Here is a 21,995-nt window from a genome sequence, read left to right as displayed (position 1 = left end):
TCATATTGATATTTCTTTTAGTCTCCAGTGTCTTAGAGCATCTAGAAGTAAAAATCTAAAATTGTAAAATTGTAACCCATACCAAATTCTGAAATCTGTTCTACAACTAATTGTGATGTGCTTTGAAATTTATCGTTTTTTGTATATCTGTCATTTTTTCACAAAAAAGAAAAAAAAAGCCAATTGTGCTAACAAATGCACAGCTATATGATGATATTGTGAAAAAAGTATTTTGAAATGTATATATGTTATGTTTCACAATAAAATAGGTTAAGAAAAAAAAAAAAAAGAACGTCCCTTTGATTTCCTGTCAAGTATGTCCCTCCTCTCCTGGTGCACCTGCCTCGTCATTATGTGAGCCCTCAGTGCCTCTCGGCTGGACCACTGCTGTAGACTGTCCCCACCTTCCTCATCTCCAAACACTGTCCTCTGCTATGCCCTCCTGGTCATCTTCCTAAAGCACTGCTGTGAAGGTGCCACATTTTCATGGCTTGCCTTGCTTTCCAAATTAAATCCTCATTTCTCACCCATGCCTTCAAGTGATCTATGTCCTTCACCAAATTGTCCCCTCAAGTGAGAGCCAAACAGAACTACCTGCTGATCCTGAAGTCCTTCTTGAGCTTTTCTAAATCCACACCTTCATACTGGAAGTTCTGGGGCTTGCCCTCTCCTACCCCTCCTAGCTCACTGCAAGGTAAAGCCTGGCTCAGAAGTCACCACAAGATTTCCACCACCACTGCCTTTCCACAGTTGCTCAGTCTAAGTCCGTGCTCTTAACATATCTAAGAAACCTCCATAGTTTTTCTTTGTCTTGCAATTGTTAGGGTATTTCTAGTTTAGTTACCATCTTTGCTTTGTTTTTCAATGACGTGAGCCATCTGTGTAGAAAGGTTGACCCAGCGTAGTTGTCAAGAGCATGGACTTTGGAGTCAGGTTTAGAGCTGGGTGATGTTGGGTCTGTCATTTAACCCTATTTCTGTCTTCGTTTCCTCCTCTGTAACACTGAAATAATAATAGAACCTTCTCATTTTTTATGTGAATTTGAATAAAGACAGTAATTTGAAAAATACCCACCGCTGGAATTAGCAAATGTCATTTTTTCATGTTTGCTTCAAAAATATTGTTATAGAGAACTGACGCACCCCAGGGGAAGGTGAAGCCTCTTTTGTACACTTCAGGCCTGGCCTCAGTCCCTCTGTCCCTCTCAGAAGCAAGTACCAGCATACCCACTAGAAGACAGACTTTGGCACAAGGCTCACACCACTCTGGGAAGTAGGCTCGGCTTCATTTGGGCAGGGAATCCTGGGGTTCCAGCTCCCAGAGTGTGGTCAGTGGTGATGGGGAGGAGAAGGGGCTTCAGCTGGGGCAGCGGAGCAGAGGAAAGCCAGAGTGGGGTTCCCAAAGACCCTGGATATCTCTTATCCAGGTATAACTATCATGAAGTTATTACTCATCCCATCTATGTTTTAATATTTTCAATATATAGCTATTGCACATAAACAATATATAGTATTTGAGTATTTGGGGAATGGTACCATACTACCCATATATTTCTGCATCTTCTCTATTTCATTCAATAATATAATTTTAACACCTATTTGTCTTGATAAATATGGATCTAGCTCATTGACTGTAACTGTTGCCTCCTTTACTTTAACTGTTGCATGTCATTCTATTGAATGGCCACACTTCAATTTATCCATGCTTGGTTTGTTTCTAAAGTTTGACAATTATAAATAGTGCTTCAGTGAACATATTGCGCACATTCCCAGTGCATTTGTCCAAGAATTTATCTAAATTTTATTTATAAATACTTAGAAATATACTGGCTGGACCATAGAGCATACATATTTCATGATGTGTCAGATATTGCCAAATTGCTTACCAATTTACACCCCACTAGCAATGCGTGAGATTACCCACATCCACATCAACATATGGTCTCGCTAGACTCAAAAATATTGCCAGATACTGTGGGTGTAAAAGACAATCTCACTGTTCTGATTTACATGTCTCTCATTCCTTGTCAGATTAAACAAACTGTGAATATGTATTCCTCATTCAAATTTCATCTTCTCAGAGTTGCCTCTTCATATCTTCCACCTATGTTCTATTTGTTATTTGTGGTTTTTTTCCTTATTGAATTTCTGGGAAGTTATTTGTAAATTTGTGTATTCTGCTCCTTTGTCAGTTATATATGTTGCAAATGTCTTCACAGTCTGTGGCTTGTCTTTTAACCTTGTTTATAGTGTCTTAGGAAGTGCAAAGTTTTAAATTTTGATAAAGTAAAATGTGATCGATCGCCTTCACAGCTTCTGGTTTCTGTGTCTTGCTAAAAAATTCCTGCCCTATATTGAGATCTTAAATACTTTCTTCTCTATATACTTATTGGATTTTATTTTTCGTGTTGGAGTTTAGTATCTCTGGAGTTACTTTTGTGTATGTGAGTGTGGTGAGATCTGGTTTACTTATTTCTCCCACATGGACAACAAGTTGTCCAAATGTCACTTACTGAATAATATTTCCTTTCTCCTTGACTTACAATTCTTCCTTTGTCTCATATCTTGCATTCTGTCCATATTGCACATACTCATGAGACATATGAGACTACTCATATTGGTTTACCTGCACTCCAGTCTTTTGCTATTAATTACTATGGTTTGTTACTAAGTCTTAATATCTTGTAGTACAAGTCCCAATTCTTCTCACCTTGTTCCTCTTCAAAAAGATCTTGGCTAATTGGGGCACTTTGTCTTCCATACAAATTTTATACTTTATTTAGTTCCACAAAAATGCACAGATCTTTTTATTTTAAATTACATATGCATTTTATTTCTCCTACCATATTGCAGGCATTTTGAGAGACAAGCCAAATTTTGTTCATCTTTGTATCTTCAGAACATCTATGTTTATTCTATGTGTGCACTGTCCAATATGGTAGCCATTAGCCATATGTGGTTATTTGAATTTAAATCATTACAATTAAATCAAATTTAAAATTCTATGCCTCAGTGTCTGGTTTGTACATGAGGTTAGTGGCTAACATATTCAACTTCTCAGAAAAAGAACATTCCCATCATCACAGAAAACTCAACTGGGCAGTACTGATTTAGACATTGCAATCAATAAATGTTTTTTGAGTTGGAACAATTAAGAATCAATTTTTTTAAGGTAAGGACACAAATGGACATTTTCACACTGATGTTTATAGCAGTATTATTTATGACTGCCAAGAGATGGAAACATCCCAAATGTCCATCAATGGATGAATGGCTAAACAATCTGTGTTATATACATATGATGGAATGCTACACAGCTGTAAGACAGAATGAAATCATGAAGCATGTAACAACATGGATGAATCTTGAAGACATTATGCTGAGTGAAATTAGCCAGAAACAAAAGGACAAATATTGTATGATCCCACTAATGTGAACTAATATTAATGATTGAACTTTGAGGGTAAAAGTTTAGAACACAGCTTAGCAGGAAATAGAAAGAGGGTTGAGACTGGGCATTAGGTGCTGAAGGAGTACAGATTTTGCAACAGAACTGATTGTAAAATTTCAGAAATGGATAGCACAGTACTACCTGATAGTAGCACAATAATATAAGCATACTGAATAAAACTGAAAGTGAGTATGGTTGAGAGAGAAAGGTTGGGGGCACATATGAAACCAAAAGGAGAGATACAGGATGAAGAATGAGACAGTACAACTTAGGAATGCCTAGATTGGACAATGATGGTGATTAAATATACAAATATAAAAACATTTTTGCATGAGGGAGAACAAATAAATGTCAACATTATAAGGCATTGAAAATGGATAATATACAGGAAAAAGTATAATCAATGCAAGCTAGGATCTATAATTAACAATAACTTTGTAAGATGCGGCCACTGAATGTGACACCTGAGACTCAGAATTAGAGCACCGAAGCTATGAAGGTCAGCAATATCCCATACAGCAACTGTTAAAAAAGCTGAAAAAGTGATCAGACTTCATCTAGAGATATGAATGAAGGTGATCCGGTTAGGACTAAGGTAAATTAGAATACGAGGTAAAGGATGATATGGTCCATATTTTCAAACTTCAACCACTGTGCAAAACCAAAGGAAGGAACATTATGGTCATTATAGGGATACCATAATGACCTGTACAAACAAAAAAGATCCCACACCCTATTCAAGATTCTGTGTAATTATGTAAACTAACCATGCAAGTTAAATTACATAATGTGCTACCTAAAATATAAATTTTGTACCAAATAAATTCCTTCCTTTTGTTGCTCAGATGTGGCTGCTCTCTGTAAGCCATCTTGGCAGGTGAACTCATTGCCCTTCCCACTTCATGGAACATGTCTCCTAGGAGTGCAAATCTCCCTGACAACATGGGACATGACTCCAAGAGATGAACCAGGACCTGGCATCAGGGGAATGAGAAAACCTTTTTGACTAAAAGAAGGAAGAGAGAAATGAGACAAAATTAAGTGTCAGTGTCTGAGAGATTTCAAATAGAGTCAAGAGGTTATCATGGAGGTTAGTCTTACAGATTATATAGATATTCTTTTATGGTGTATAGCGTATTGGAGTAACTAGAGGGAAGTACCTGAAACTGTTGAACTGTGTTCCAGTAGCCTTGATTTTTTAAGAGGACTGTGTAACTATATAGCTTTTACAATGTGATCATGTGGTTGTGAAAACCTTGTGTCGCATGCTCATTTTATCCATGGTATGGACAGATGAGTAAAAACAAATCAGGGTAAAAAAATAAATAAATAATAGAGAAAGATAAAGGGCAAAAAATGGGTAGATTGAAATACTGTTGTTCAGTGAGAGGGAGGGGGAAGGGGTATGGAATGCATGAGTTCTTTTTCTTTTTCTGGAGTGATGCAAATGTTCTAAAATTATCATGGTGAAGAACACACAGCTATGTGTTGATATTGTGAACCACTGATTGTATAATATGGTTAGACTATGTGTGTGGAGATTTCTCAATTAAATTTTTTTTTAAAAAAATAGTAAAGGGAAAAAAGCTTGAACTGAGATGCTATGAAGGTTTCATGCACTAGATTTGCCTTTCTGGAATATATAATTTCTGGGGTGTTCCTAGGTGAGGTAAATCTAAAACTCAGAGGGACCAGCCTCTCCAGGATTATCAATTAAGGACATACCCCTATTCTTTAGTGTGGACACCCATTCTCAACATGAGAAAGTCACAACAAGCATTGCCCAATGATCCCTATAGATTGGGAGAAGGATTAAAGAAGAAGGAAAAGGTATAAGAGAGAAAATGGGATTTAACAAACGAGTACAGCTGCTGAATCACTATATTAATATTCCTCTAGCCGCCAGTGTTTTGGAGCAGCTAAAAGGAAAAAAATCTGAGGTGATGGAATGGTAGCCCATGACAGTCTCTAGGATTTGCTCTGTAACTACATGTCGAAGCGTACTTTGAAAACTACGGCTTTTTTCTTTCTTTGCTTTATATATGTTACATTTTACAATAAATATCTTTTTAAAAAAGAATCAATTGCTATACAATCTCTAGATTTGTAAAGGATACTGACTTTAATTCTTTTTAAAAAGATACTTTCATCTGAAATGTTGTAGTTGGTATTTTTATTTCATTTAGAAATGAATATTCCAGATATTATGGCATATTCACCACATATTAAGTTACCAAAATAAGTCATTATAATGTCGTCTATACTATTGGGGATAATTAAAGTACAAAAAAGATGAACTTGCTTGGAACATATGTTAATAAATGCTGAAATAAGGTTTTTCTTCAAAGGTCTGATGAAAGAAAAGTTGGCGAATGAACTGGTACATGTACTCAGTCCTAAGTTTAAAAATGAGGAATCATATTTTCTCTTTATGTGTGTGTAACAGGTAAGTAAGAATGTTTAAAAGATTCTTATTCTTTCCTTATTTGTCATGGAAATACTCATTCTAACCCCAGCACACGAATGCAATAAAAAATACTCTGTACTTTTACTAATGTCCATGTCCTATAATTTGACCCTGACATTGATTTAGATTGGTCAATATCCATAATTATCTTTCTCTAACTCATTTTCTTGCTGGATGATTCTGACATGGATTTCCCTAGGGGAAAGTTTCTGGTTTTACAGGGTAAGGTAGTCTAGAGATTGTTACCCTTTTGAAATAGATGTTTTCCCTATATTTGAAGTAACTACCATCCTAGACTTAGAGTCATCATTGGAAAAGGTGGTAGCCATGAAGAAAAATTCCAGAATTGAATTATGACGCAGTAGGAAAAACTTATTTCAGCCTAAGTCATTGCCAGAGTTCATATTTACTCTCCTAAAGTACAAAAATAGCAACTCCTTCACCACTTTCCTTTCCAACGCTTAAGGTTTTGGTGCTATTTCAATAACTGCATGGGGAAGCAGACAGCAACTCTTGGGTACCTAATTTAGATTCCCTTTTTATCACAAATGTGTTAGGTCAGAAAATGCAGACATGCGTCTTATGTCCCACCCCAGGTCACTTAGTAGGGGTTATCTAGAGCACACTATCGAGGGTGGCTTTCAAGTTGAGAGGTGAAGAGTGCCACAAGGGATTCGGAATATCTACTACTGGTGGGAGAGGAGAGGGAAGTAGCAGCATGTATGTCAAAAAGAGGTCACCATTCTACTGGTCAGTGCAGCCTGGGAGGTACCCAACTTGCCAAAATGCTCCCTATAGAACTCCCAATCTCTCAGGGCATCTTGTCCTTGAATATGCATCATAAAGCATCCCATCTAATGAACGGTATTTTTTTCCTGTGGAGCTCGTGAAATGATCATATTATATTCCGTTTGTGTATAAACATGTCCCATCCTAGAGTGCAGCTGAATGTTCAGAGTGTGCAAGAACTTGCAATTGGAGAGATGTGCTAACATAACTTGCCTATGCTTCAAGATTGGTGGGTGAGAGCAAGTCACTCAGCCAGTGAGGCTGGCCAGTCTCCCAACCTTAGAGTCTTAGTTTGCCAGGACTTCTATGACAAATCCTGCCCACCAGGTTGGCTTAAACAACAGATTTCAGAGTTTTGGAGGCTTAAAATCCAAAGTGGAGGAACCAGGAAGGTCATGCTTTCTCTGAAGTCTGTTGTGTTCCGGCGATGGCTTTCCAGCCAATTCTCCTTCACATGGTGATGTATTTCCATGTGTTTTTCTGCCAGTCTCTCCTTCTATGTCCAATTTCCCTTACTTATAAGGACTTAAGCCATATAGTGTTAGGGTCTGTCTCATTCAATTTGGGAGCTCCTTACCTAATAATTTCTTCAAAGGTCTTATTTACAAGTGGATCCTACCTATATGTGAACATGTCTTCTACGAAGGGAGCGATTCAATCCCCAGCAATCATCATCTCAACACAACTTTGCCTGGATTTTGAATTATTGAAGAGCCAAGGTGAAAAAAATCATATTCTTTGTGAAAAAGTAGTAACATTACTTTGGTGATTTGGGAAGGTCTCAATGAAGAGGCCTGTTTTAGGTTGCTAAATGCTGTTAGGATGTAATATACCAGAAATGAAATGACTTTTAAAAAGGGAATTTATTAAGTTATAAATTTTATTAATTTATTAAGTTATAAACTTACAGATCTAAGGCTATAAAAGTGAACATTTCCGGGCTATAAAATGCAATGAGTTCAAGTTCTCTTTTTTCTATTAAATGTAAAAACAAAATGCATAAACTACATAAATCCAGGTCACTGAGGTCTGTACATATTTATTGAGGCATGGTTTCTATGCAGTTTGTAGAATTGTTGACCAGTTGTCAATTTTTTTTTTTGGCATAGCCAAGCACCAGGAATCGAACCCAGGTCTCCAGTATGGCAGGGGAGAACTCTGCCTGCTGAGCCACCGTAGCCCACTCCAATTGCCAACTTTGTGAGGCTTTAAAGCTATGTCTTAAACATGAAAGGGTGAAAGCTATCTGAAAAAATTCAAAATTAAACATTTTCTTAATGTGGGCCAAAGAAATATGATAAAGAGAACAAGAATATTCAATAGGAAATTTTGATGGAAATTGCAGTATTATGTGACTTGCTGGGCAGGAGTATATATAAATATTTCTGTTTTAATTGTTTTTCTTTCTCTTTGCTGAATTAATTATTGTCTAGATGATAAAAGCAATTGTTCATACCTCTATCAAGGTCTGACACACTTGTATAAATATTAAGAAAAAAGACCAAGAGATAGCAGAAAAGAAGAAATTTGTAAAAAAGAAACTAGTATGAGTGGCAAAGTGGGAGATTAATAAATAATAGTTTCATTTTCATATTAAAATGTTGTAATGTTTTGGAGGTTTTATGGACCTCAGAAAAAATCACATTCTGAAAGCGAATCCACTCCTGTGGGTATAAACCTACTGTGACTGGGACTTTTTGATTAGGTTATTTCAGTTGATGTGTGCCCCAGGTATATCTTAATCTTCTTATGGGAAGTCCTTCCTTAGGACTTCATCTTCATTAGAGGATGAAATTCAGAAAGACACACAGAAACTGAAAGAGAAGGACATACACAGATGCCCAGAAAGAAACACACAATAGCTGAAAAATAAAGCCACAGACATAGAGAGGAAGCCACTGAAGCCAGAAGCTGGAAGCCACAAAACCTAGAAGAAAAGAGAGACAAGTAGCTGCCACCATGTGCCTTGCTATGTGACAGAGGAATCACATTTCGCCAGCAGCCTTCTTCAGAAAGAAGGTATCATCTTGATGATACCTGGGTTTAGACTTGTTCATGGCCTCAGAACTGTAAGTTTGTAAACTAATAAATCCCCTTTGTAAAAGTCAACCCGGTTCTTGTATATTGCATTTCAGCAGCTTTAATGAATTGAAACAAATATCTTAGGCTTTCTTTAGATTTCACAGTCCGAGTCTGTTTCTCAAATTTACTATAAGATAAAAACTATGTGGGACATCATTTTTCCTTAAAACAGATTAGAGTGTTCTGTTTGACTCAACTCTGCCTCTTGGCCAATTCAGAATGCTGTTTTAGATTTTTTTTTTTTATAAAGTCGACTTCATGCATTCTATAATGATCTCTATAAAATACCTTTGACATAGTGGTATCATAAGATTTTATTTTTTTAACTGAAAGAGATTTAAGAAGTCATGTAGTCTACTTTTTTGTTTTACAACCAAGTAACTGAGAACCAAAGAGATTAAGTGACACGACTAAAATGGCTTCACTTAGTTTATAGAAATAGTGGACCTAAGATCCAGGGTCACACAATGTTACAAAACCCTGGCTCCGATTAATTTATTTTTGGTAGGATACTGTATTGCATTATCTTAGCATTTTTTATTGTGAAATGTAACATATATACAGAAAAGTGATAAATTGCAAAGTTCCCTTTAACAAGTAGATATAAAGCAAATTTCAGAGCATAGTATGGGTTATATTTCCACCATTTCAGGAATTTCCTTCTGGCTATTCTAATACACTAGAAACTAAAAAGAAATGTCTATATAATGATTCAGTAGTGGTAATAATTTGTTAAATTCTAACTTCTCTGTTACCCCTCCTTCCTTTCATTTGATCATTCTCTCAATCTTCAGGGATATCTGGGCAATGACCATTCTAACTTCTTCATGTTGAAAGGAGGTGACGACATTATGGGGTCGGGAATGCAACTGGTTGATGTTCTGAGAGAGACTGCTATCTCTAAGTTTCAGGGCTTAACTGGCATAGGAACAATCTGGAGGTTTTAAGTTTCTGAAAAATAAACTTATTAAGTAAGAATTTATAGAGTCTTAGCTAGAGCCCTGGGTTTCAGGAACACTGTTGGTTGGAGCTTGGCATACCATGGCAATTTGTAATATCTGGCTGAAGCTTGCATTAGCATAACCTCCAGAATTATTTCTCAACTCTATTTGAAATCTCTTAGACATTGAAACCTAATTTTGTTATATATTTTTTTGTTGTTGTTCTTATGGTCAAGAAGGCATTCTCAATCCCACTGTGCCAGGTCTACTCTCATCCCTGGGAGTCATGTCCCACTTTGCCAGGGAGACTTAGACCCATGAAAGTCATGCCCCATGGGGATGGTAATGAATTTATTTGCAAAGTTGGCTTAGAGAGAGAGAGGCCAACAAAACAGGTTCTCAGGGGGTGATTCTTAGGCATGCTTGTAAGTAGGCTTAGCTTCACCATTACAGAAATAACTTTCATAAGGGCCAGCCTCAGATTGGGGGCTTGGCTTATTAAACTGGAAAACCCCACTGCTTGAGAGAAACAGATTAATTTTTAAAGTTGGCTCATTTCACAGTTATTATTTTGGTTACAATATAGCATATTCCAGAAAATAAAAATTGCTATTTTTATATCAAAATTAAAGTAATATGTATGAATATAAAACCAATCTTCACTCCAATAACACTGACAGTTATTTTTTTTTTTACCTTGAAGAATGGAAGCAGTGGCAACAATCAAGATTTTTAGCAATTTTAACACTGGAGAAATAAGTCTTCTAATAACTCCAAAGCATTATATTTGTTTAGGAAACAAAATGATAGCTGGTGAACTCCAAAAAAGCATTGTACCTGAATTAATAACAGGGTCCTATTATGTTGATTTCCTGGTTTTGACAATGTACTGCAGTGAAGTAAGATTTTGTCATTGGGGGAAGCTGGGGGAAGGATACACAGAACCTCTCTACATGATCTTTGCAACTTCTTATGAATCCTAAACTATTTCAAAATAAAAAGATTTTTTTGTCCTTACAGTAGTGCTATATGCTAGGACAACCAGCCCAGAAAAACATGAGCCAAAAATGATCACATCATTGGGCACTTCCTGTTAAGAAATGACAGCCCAAATCCAGCCCCACCTCCTTGGTCCTGTTCCATCCATCCTCATCCTCATCGTTGTGTGATGGCTCGTGGAACCACACTTCAGAACTCATGGGGTTAAATAGAGCTCTACAATGTGGGTCTGAGAGTTGAGGCCTCCTTCCTGAACATTGCTTTATGGGGAAATGTATCTGTGTTCCAGATGACCAATTTACAAGTGTATTTTTGGAATTCAACCTATTTGTTAATTGAGAACTGTGTGTATGCTTGCTGCCATGTGTGTGACCTTGAGTTTAGCATAGAGGACAAGTGAAACTGAAGCCGCAAGCTTTGCATTTCTTATGCTTTGAAATAAGCCTTCATCTGTAGATAGGCACAGAAATAAGTTTTAGTAACATAGTGATCAATCCTATTCTTGCAAGCCAAAGTTATATAAGAAGGCTGTGTCGGGTGGAGGTGGAGGGAGGTATTTGTGTTTTTTCAACTCTTTTATAATTTTTATTACCCTTTTACAATTTTTATCATAGGGTTTACATGTGCACATCCCATAATATACCTAAACCATGCCAGAATAGTGTGTAGTGAATAACCTGGCTCTCCTCAGTATCCCTAGACTATACCTTCACATGCAACCACTCCAATATTGCTTTGTGAATCACAGTAGCTATAAAATCCACCTTTTCCACTCCTGAACTAAATCCTGTCTTTTGCAGGGTTCTCATCCCCAAGCATTTCTCAAAATTGCCCAGGGCTGTTTTTTATGCCAAATGCCATTTGGCAGCTTTCTATATATCTCCTCATACTTTTCCGGCAATCTCCAAAAACAATGGTGGGTAGATGTCGTGGTTCACTAAAGCTGCTGGACTGCAATATACCAGAAATGGACTGGTTTTTACAGTGGGGATTTATTAGTTTACAAATTTACAGTTCTAAGACCATGAAAATATCCCAATTAAGGCATTAACAAGATGATACCTTCTTGGAAGAAAGGCAGATGGCATCTGGGGTTCCTCTGTTACACGGGAAAGCACATGACGGGAGTTGGCTGTTCCTTCACTCCCAGTTTTAATTCTGATTTCAATGGCTTTTTCTCTCAGCTCCTGTGGGTCCTTTATTAGCATCTCTGGGATGTTTCTCTCTAGGTATTTCTACCTTTTATCCTCACATAATGGATTCCAGTAAAGGATTAGGACTCACCTTGAATTCGGTGGGTCACGTCTCACTTGAAACAACTTAACCAAATGGTCCCATCCAACAATAGATAGACCTGCACCCAAAAGAAGGGTTTAAAAGAACATGGTCTTTTCTGGGGTACATAACAGCTCCAAACAACTACAGCGGGGATGTCTCAATGTGTACTGTCCAATTGCATCTTACTCATGAGCTAACTTCCCATGTCAAAACACAAGGAGAAAACAGTGTGTGGTCAAAAATGATACTTGAAAGTTCTTTCCATAGTCCAGAGTTAGAAGAAATCACTGTTTCTCTAGTTAGGAGACTAGATAAAGTGATTGGCTGGAACTAAGCAATGTCTCATCTGAAACTGTATTACTAGAATAACAAGGTCTACCTAATGCGGGAATCAAGCAAAGGCCCAATAGCAATTCATGCCCATTAGTCCTCACCCACCTGGGGACTTTTGTTCATTAAATGCAAGTTGCAGCTGCCAGGAGAGCCCTAGCACACGCTTCCACTGCTCTCCACCTGCGGTTTATCGATACTCAGGTCTGCGTGTGTCTGAACTCCAAAGGCAGTCAGGACTCAAGTTTTTCTCACAGTTCTGGGCTCCAGTCAAACAGGGACCATCCCTGGACATCTGGTGGTGTCTCAAAATCTTTTGTCACAGTTAAAGAGTGTCTTTCTATCCAAAGTACAGGGACAAATCATGGTGGTCATCCATTTGAGCAGCTGATAGGCAGCTGAATCTCAGCTCCAGATCCACCACCCTACTGCATGGCAACACTGGCCTTCTCATTGGGGTCTTCCGTAACCTCCCCTTATTATCTAATCCTTTCCCGAGCTAAATCTCCCTTTCCTGTTAATCAAGTATCTTCATCATTCTCCCTCAAGCCCAAGACAATCCCACTTTTACATTTCAGTCTAAACCTTCTCTTGAATCTTAGAGTCTCTCTTATCACTGTCTTCTGCCTAGACTACATCGAATATATATGTATTCAGTTATATCCTTTTTCATAGCAACAGTCATGTGTTTCATTTCAATATAGCAGCTATTGTAGCCAGGTGCTCAAGAGATCAAGTTCTGGAGCCTACTCTGAAATTCCTCCTCTTATTTGCTAAATGGTCTTTGACAAGTCACTAACCCTCTTCCAGTCTAAACAACAATATCTACCCCATGTGACTGCACAGAGACAAAATGAAATACTATAATTTGAAAAGTATATGCTATGTATGCTAAGTATGCTTAGCATAGAAGGGGACCCAAAGAAGGGCTCAATCAATATTAGCTATTTTTCAAAACTCTTTCCATGTACAAGTTTTACTCAATCCCATTTCCCTCATGCCTCTTTCTTAAACTCTCTACTTTTGTTTCTCTGAACTTCTAAATAATGTATGCCCATACCGTGCTACTTGGCACTCTATAACACGAAGAGAGGTACTCTTTTCTAATTGCTTCATACAAATTATTATCTTCTTATCGACAGCAGAGACTTCATTATATACTTCTTTCATCTGCAAGATGTCCAATGCAGTGCTAGGCATATCACTAGATAATCTAAAAATAATTAATTGGCAATCTGAGTCATTTTCAAGGAAACCTTATGACTCATTTAGTTACCACTGTAGAATATTTAGATTTTCTGAATTTTTTTTTAAGTTTTAATACTTTCCTTCATACACAAGAAAAAAAAATTAGGTCCTTTATGATTTCCAGAGGTGTTTTTTTCAACCAGGAGCAAGGAAGCCATGATCTCACATTAACAAAATGGGCCCAGATGCCTGACGCAGTTGCTAATTATTGCTCCACTGACGTTTTCTGATGTGCTTCTGATCTGCCTGTCATGAGTCGGTGATGTGAACACAACAAGTTTACAAAGGAAACTTGGCAGATGAATAGCTGATTTATGTCTTATTGCCCTTGAGGGTATTATATAGACACAATCTAAAAGTTTGTGTCGTCAGCAGATACTTGTTCAATGGAGTACACTTTATACCCCAGATACGGTGTTAGACAAACTGATTTTTAAAAAATCCTTCCACTTGGAGCTTTTATGACTGTGAAATTTCCAACAGGGTACATCAGACAACTTTTTTCAGATGTTCTATCTGCAGGGACTAACATAATCCTCACTCAGATGAGAAATGACGCAAATGCCTGAGAACTATAGTACTAAGCATGATTTTTCAGATGACGCATCCCTTGTTTGTGATATCAATCCAAATAGTTGGGAAAAAATATGCAGTTGAGCTTTTTAAATGCAAGTCCCATAATCCAGAGAGATAATTCTGATGAACTGGAGTAATAGAAACTGCTGTGGATATTGTGCAAATGAATGGTTGGGCAACATCTCCTGCCCAGAGTGAAGTCTCTGAAGCATTACAGGATGGGTAGTCCAAAGTATTAAGATATTAAAGGAAGATCATTTAACATTATACAGGCTCATCTGTGGAAATCAACTAGACAGACAGATTCTTTTTTGATGATAATGACATGTCCTCAAATGTAGCTTTTAAACAAATATGGGTTGAGTCTAGGATGCATGTATAGACACTCTAAGTTTCTGCTCCAAAATCTCAGACTTAAAATCATGAAATATACAGGTTTGAAGCTCATCATTCAGACCATATTGGAAAAAGTGTAACTTACCTTTCCTTAGAGGAATGAACCCCCAAAAGGAAGCAAAACCGGATTTTAGTCCAGTTATGCTTTGTGGTAGGTTGAATCAGTTACCCTAATTTAAACATGCTCTTAGTCTTAATCTGTGTCGTTGTGGTGTGAACCCATTGCAAAGAGGACTTCTTCAAGATGAAATTTTAACTAAATGAGTGAGGGTGGATCTTAATCCGGATTACTGGAGACCTTATAAAGAGAGCCTAGAAGCCAAAGAAGTGACAAAGCAGAGGATCATCATGTGATGAGAACCAGAGATGAAAGCCAAGCAACTGCAGGGACTGTCTGCATCCAGTACCACAATACCAAAGACTCCTGGAAAAAAGCTTAAACTCAATGGACACTTTGATTTTGGACTTCTAGTTTATGAAACCACGAGACAATAAATGCTTATTGTTTAAATCAAACCAGATTGTGGTATTTGTGAGGAATCAGTGCTACAAATCTTGCCTTTTGGCTCTTTCTTCATTTTCTTTTGTTCATTCATTCATTCATTCATCCATTCATTGAGTTCCTGCTATGGGGCCAGATGTTGGAGGTACAGAGATTAAGAAGATGCTATCCTGGTCTTTAAGCATTTACACTCTAAAGAGAAGGGGCTGAGAGATAAAAAGCACTGGGAAAATAAGAAAGGAGGGTTCAGTCCCCCCATCCAGGGACTAAAACAAATCAGAAAAAGACTCAGAAGTGGTCCTCGTGATTGGGCCCTGAGACATGGGGATAAGAGGTATGCTCCAGATGAGAAAGTTGAATGCATCAAAGCTAAAGACAAAAAATTCACATATTTGGAGGCTGAAGAACTTTTCCTAAAACTGGGATTCAGAATCAGAGGAAGTCCTTTGAATGAGGAGTTGCTGAATTGAGGAAAGATCTTAGGGAGATGAGACTTGAGGCAAGGTGGCCATTTCAGAGACTCTCCCTTAGTGGTCCAGGTGAGAGAAAGTGAGGCTCTCAACTAAGAAGTGACAGCAGGGGTAAAAACAAAGGATGTGAGGGTGCCGAAGAGGTGTATGGATGGGACTCTGAGATGGGGTGAGAGAAGGTGGAATCTAGGATGATCCACAGGTATCCAACTTGACGTCCAGGGAGAACGGATAGTGGTACCAGCCATGAGGATAAGAGGAGCCAGAAACTGGGGCAGGCAGGGAGATAAGAAACCATGTTTAGACTTCACGTACCAAGGGATGGACCCAGATGGAGCTTCTTGGTCAGCAATCGCTTATATGGGACAGTGGTCTGGGCAGCAGATAAGAGCTCTGGAAAATGTTCGCCTGTATCTTCAATTTCTCTTTCTCACTAGAATTTTTTAAAATTTATTTATTAATTAAAAAAATAAAGAAACAAAATAAAACAACATACATCATCAGTAATTCACAATATCGTTTTATCTATGTTGTCAACATATGGAGTAGAACACATGGAATAAAAATAAATAATAGGGGGAACAAATGCTAAAATAAATTTAGTGTGAAGTGCTAGTGATCAATGAAAGCAAGGGGTAAGGGGTATACTAGGTATAATCTTTTTTCTTTCTTTCTTGTGTTCGTTTTATTTCTTTTTCTATTGTCTTTTTATTTCTTTTTCTGAATTTAGAACATTTTAATGCAAATGCAAATGAATGTGCAACTAAGTGATGATATTGTGAATTTCTCATTAGAATTTAAATGTGCTTAAGTCTTTCTACCTAAAGGAGGAAAGCAAGAGAGGGGAGAAAAGGAGGGATGAAGGGAAGAAAAGAGAAGAGGAAGAAAAGAAGGAAGAAAAACCATCTTCCTTCTACCATACTTCTCTGGCACTCCCCACCTCCCACCTTCCCAAAGTTGTCTGCATTTTCTCCCTCTCATTCCTCAGTCACTGCAATTTGGTTTACACTCAGATCTGCTGAAACTATTTTGACAAGATCATTAAAAAGCCTCCTCTGGGCTAAATACAATGGTTATGTCTCCGTTCTTTTTAGACTTCCTAGCAGCCTTTAATGTCATTGAACTCTTCCTCCTTCATAAGCTACTTCTTTCCCTCAACTTCCCCGAGGCCCCTGGGGCCACTCCTCAGACCTCTTGGCTTCTCTTCCTCTGTTCACGCCTTTGATACAGACATTCCTCAAAGTTCTGTCCAGAGCTCTCTTCTCTTCTCCTACTCCAAATTCTCCATGGGCATTCTCAACTATCCCACAGCTTCAGTGATCAGGAATACTCGAATAGTAGTGGCTGTGATACGAAATGTTCCCCGAAAGATATGTTTGCATTTGTTCAAACAAGGAGCAACTCAGAGACTTCTTACCAGTTCATGTCCCCAACTGTCATTTTCTCTTACTCCCCGTTCTTCCTGCCTTCCTTTACTCTTTCTCCTACTTCTTTATGGTAGGCAGAATTTCATTTTATTTTACTGTTTTACTTCCTCAGCTCTTACCTTTTCAGATGAAATAGAAACTAGAACGTCCCAGACATTTTCACACACTTCATCTCATTTAATCTGTTATACCTATTTTTAAAAATTCTTATTTTAATTGTGGTAAACCATACATAAAATAAAAATAATTTTAACCATTTTAAGTAGACAATTCTTTGACATTAAGTACTTTGACAATAGTGTAAACTTTCACCACTATCTATTTCCAGGCGATTTTCATCATTCTAAACCAAAATGCATATTCCTTAAGCAGCAACTCCCCATTTTCTCCCTTGCCCTATCCCTGTTAACCACTATTCTGTTTTCTGTCTCTATGAATTTGCTTATTCTAAAGTATTTTTATAAGAGAAACCATACAGTGTGATGTCTTCAAGGTTCATCCACGTTGTAGCATGTCCCAGCACTTCACTTCTTTTTATAGCCAAATAACATTCCACTATATGACTATGCCACATTTTGTTTATTTATTCATCTGTTGGTCCATTTTTAATAGGGCAAACCAAAGTTCAGAGAGATTAAACCCACACAAAAACTAGCATGGCCAAAAGTCAAGCGTAAGTCTGTCAAATTCTGAAGCCTGTGGCATTTCCATCAAGTCACCCTGCTTTTCTCTTTCTCTAAGAGGGACCCATATTCAGACAAGACTAGATAAACTAACGAAGAGTTGGGATCCAGATCCAGGTCTCTGATCCCCAAACCAGGGTTCTATGTCCTCTCTGTATCTGTCTATTCTATGTCTTTGTCAGAACTGACTATCAACTTCTCAAGTTCTTGACACTCTGCTCATACAATTCATCCCCACTCGAAAGGGACTGGGGCAGAATCCCAGAGAACACCCCCCAGACCAAGCCTGGTTTAGGAAAGGCCATCTTCATTGCTCCTGCAATAGAGTAGTATATGGGTATGTCCTGAATTCTTGAATCAGTTGGTTGAGGACACAGAAAATAAGATCTGCACTCCTAAAAGTGTGAATGACAGACAACAGCTTCAAGGACAGCCTTCTCTAGTACCTAGTGAAAAGTCTCATTACATTTTATCTTTGATAGACAAAACTACAAAGCCCCCAAATAATTAAAATTGACTTCTAAAGCCCATCTCCGAAATGAATTCATTATGAAGAGAGAGAGAAAAAGAGAGAGAGAGAGAGAGAGAGAGAGAGAAAGAGAGAGGGGGGGAGAGAGAAACTGGATGGAAAAGACTCCTCCATCCTTTACCTTTTCTTTAAAATTTTAAATTTTAAACAAATTTTAAAAACCTTCCCAATTTCAAAAATATTCTGGCGTTTTCTGTGTTACAAGCCCATAAATGCCTGCAGATACTCATGCGAGCGGTGTCTTTTCAAATGAAATCAGGAGCCGTTATATGACCAGCACATCTATTCCTGGATGAGAAGCATCCCAGATGATTTAAGTGCTGCTTTCGTCAGTACTTTCATTCCCGCTCCATTCCCTGCCTGAACAGATTCATGATACAAACCCAGGCTGGGCACGGATGCATCGTGGTGCTGCCAAGGATGGCTTTATGAAATGTGGGCCCTCGGGCATCGGTACAGCCAGGGGCTCTGTGACACTGACAATCTTCCAAGAGCTTTTCGGCCACTGCAGGTTGTCGTTTTTCAGAGCAGGCGCCTCGTGCCCGGGCGGGGAGAGAAGGGCAGAATGGACCCAGATTCCACGGATATACGCTGCCTCCTCCAGCCTCTTTTTCACCTCTTCCCCTTAAACTCTGCCCTGAAAACTCATTTTACTGTTGGGCTCTTTTATTACAAAAAAGTAAAAATAAAAATAAAAATAATTAAAGTAATACATGCCCATGAAAAAAATCATTCTGAAACAAATATGGAAAAGCAATTATCTCCTCTGCAAATCTTCCCCATGCCCAGTGCTACTTCTAGAGCCAACTGTTTTGCAATGATTTCAGTTTTCAGTCTTACTGGATGTTACTGTCATAAAATGAAATAATGAGCCTCTTCTTTTTTTCTTGGTTAGCAACCCTAGGTAGTATCCATTGACTCTCTGCTCTAAAAGATAAGCACTTTTCCCCACAATCCTCCAAGTATATCACCAATCCAGTATAATTTTTAGTGCTTCTGTGTTCAAATAAAATTATTAAGTCTCTATTTTTTGTCCTAGAAACTTTCGGCGGTGTCCCTTACTCAGCTATGTAAGAGAAGAACTTGCATTCCTCCATCCCCGATCTTTTGCCTCCTTCTCCCTCTTGACAAAAATAAGATTTCACAGCATTATACACAGTAGCCAAAAGGCAGAAGCAACTCATCAACAGATGAATGGATGAACAAATTATGGTACACACACACACACACACACACACACACACACACACACAATAGATTATTCAGCATTACAAGGAATGAGGTTCTGACCCATGCTGCAACAAGGATGAACCTTGATGACATGACGTTGAGTGAGATCAGCTGGACACAAAAGGACAAATTATATAGCTAGAATAAGTAAATTCAGAGAGACAAGAAGTAAATGAAACATTGCAGGGGTCGCGGGAGGGGGGAATGGGGAGTTTGCGTACTGGGTTCTATTGAGGGTGATGAAAAAGTTTTGGAAATAGACAGTGGTGGTAGTTGAACCACCATGTAAATGTAATTCATGCTACCAAAGTAGGCACTTAAAATGGCAAATTTTACATTGTACCTATTTGACCGCAATAAAAATTTTAAAAAGATTTCAAATGTGAACAATGAAATGGAATCGAAATGAAGTGATTTAATAACTCTCACATGTTGCTATTTCAACATCCACTTTTCTATGAGTCTGTTTCAAAGTAGGGTCACAAAGATATAAGTAGGAAAGCTTTTTTTTTTTTTTTGCCATTTCCTGAAAAGAACTGGAAGTGCAAGGCACGGAAGGGCTGCGGCCTGTAGAATAAAGTGTTAGGAAGATCCAAGCCCTGTAACTGTGCCTGGAGCAGCACGCTTTGATATCACAATGAAGGAAGAGTCATTTTCCCTCTCTGCTCTCTAAAACTGGAACCAGGAAGACAGTCACCCCACGGCAAACGGCCGGAGTGTCTTGCCCAAACCAGAGCACAACTGAGCTGTTGTCCCTAATTTTTTTGTTTTTAAATGTTTGTGTGTGTGTGTGAGAGTGGGGTTTCAGGGAAACAGGCCTCGGGGGTCTCTACTTTTCCGTGGCTCAGGGGAGATTCTTGGGAATTTGTGGCAGCTGTTGAAAAGAACCCCCTCTTCCTACTTTCCCCTGGCACGAGTTTCCTTTAAGATTATGTATCTGTTTTAGTTGTTATTATTGTTTGTTGTGTTTGGGGATAAAAATGGTTCTGTTCCATCTTGGTAGGATTTAGTAAATGGGCTCACACGGCAGCTTTTGACATCAGGATGTAAAAGGAATAGTCTGGACCTTACCAGCCTTTGGGAGCACCTGACAGCATCTTAGCATTGATGGTTCAACTCCGAGGGCTCTGAGGACTTGAGCCCTTGCCTGCCAGGGCAGCACTTCAACACTGCCCACCCCCCCCCACCCCCACCCCCCACCCCCGCCCCGTGGCCCTGCCTTCGGCGCGCCCAGGAACACGCCTGCCAGCTTGCTCTGCACAGGCTCAGCATGGTGTTTCCCACGCCCTGCCGCCTGCCCTGTGGCCACGTGCGGCCCTTCAGGCACCAGAGCCCCGGGTCGTGGTTTCCGGACTGCAGGGCGGGGAAGGCTGGCCTCTCCACTGCCCGCGCGGCCTGCCCACCTGGGCCATTGCACCTGTGCTCTGAGACCCACCGTCCCGCACAGACGTGGTTCCTTCGACCTTTGGGTACACCCCCTTTCTCACAGTACCTCCAAATCTCAGATCTGTAGCAGGACAAATATTTCCCCAACCTCTAGTGTGGGTCTCTTCTGCCTCTTGCGGAGGCACTAAAACCCTCATTTTCCGTAAACCCAGCTCTTGGCCCAATGGTAAAGCCCGGTAAGTTCCACAGCGAACGTCCAGCCTGGGTGCTGTTCGGGCAGTCGGCCACCAGGGGGAGAACTGCAGTCAGCAGCCTCAGGCTGTCGAGTCCCACCTGAGTGTTTCAGCCTCTCCGGGCTTCTCACCACCAGAAAGACGGGGCTGAGTCTCATTCCCAAAATGACTCCCCTGAGTCCTCCCTCCCTATTTTTAAAAATGTTAAGTCTGAAATTATACACTCTCTCTCCCTTTCCAGCCCCCATGAAGTTTAGCAAGATATTTTCCCCTGATTTCCTTGCCAGCTCCATGTGGGTCTGCATTTCTCATTCCTCACTGGGAATAGAATTTCCAAAATACCCTGGGAAGGTATTGACAACCTTCATGGAAGAAAGGGTCATCAGGAGCACCATGAGAAAGGCTTCCCTCAGAGAGTCTTAGCCCCATGTGGTGAATTTACCAGAAATGAGATGACCCTTAGCCTTCAGCTAAGGATATCAGTTAGTGGATCATTTCTTATGATATATCAAACCCATTAGTGTGCATGTATGGGCCATCGTATGTATATTAAAATGTACAAAAGGTAGACTATTCGACCAGTTTAGTTTTTCCTTTTCCTTTTCCATCTGTTTAGATTACAATCAGGACACTAAAGCCAGATGGGACAGGGGACTGTCTTCAGACTGCTGGAATTTAACTGGGTTCCCAAGAAGGTACTGACATACCCCAAGGATGGCTCTATCAGTTTTCTGTTGCTGCAGTAACAAATTACCAGGCGTTTAGTGACATAAGACAACACTCATTTATTAGGTCACAGTTTCTATGCATCAGAAATCTGGGCAGAGTGGGCTCAACTGGGTTCTCTGTTTAGGGTCTCAGGAGGCTGCAGTCAAGGTGTTTCAGCCTGCCTGGGCTCTTACCTGGAGAACCTGGTTTAGCCTCATCCATGTTGATGGCGGTTTCCAGAGAATTGCAGGTCGGGGGTCCTGTTTCCTTG

At 39.2% G+C, this 21,995-nt stretch overlaps 1 long non-coding RNA gene across 2 annotated transcripts in view; it reads right to left on the bottom strand.

Moving 5' to 3' along the window:
* The window catches only part of LOC143649552 (uncharacterized), a 39,713-nt gene extending 19,133 nt beyond the window's left edge, over nt 1–20,580 (bottom strand). The window contains exons 1-2 of one of the 2 annotated variants that reach the window (XR_013159098.1): nt 20,469–20,580; nt 15,844–15,961 (exon numbers count right to left, since the gene is read on the bottom strand). This is a non-coding gene — a long non-coding RNA (uncharacterized LOC143649552). The remainder of the gene's footprint in view (nt 1–15,843; nt 15,962–20,468) is intronic. The other variant, XR_013159099.1, reaches the window with a different exon arrangement.
* Nucleotides 20,581–21,995: the final 1,415 nt, after the last annotated feature.

The sequence above is a fragment of the Tamandua tetradactyla genome, chromosome 11, assembly GCF_023851605.1.
Source record: "Tamandua tetradactyla isolate mTamTet1 chromosome 11, mTamTet1.pri, whole genome shotgun sequence".
Classification (NCBI taxonomy): Eukaryota; Metazoa; Chordata; class Mammalia; order Pilosa; family Myrmecophagidae; genus Tamandua; species Tamandua tetradactyla.
This window is presented reverse-complemented; position numbering and strand designations above follow the sequence as displayed.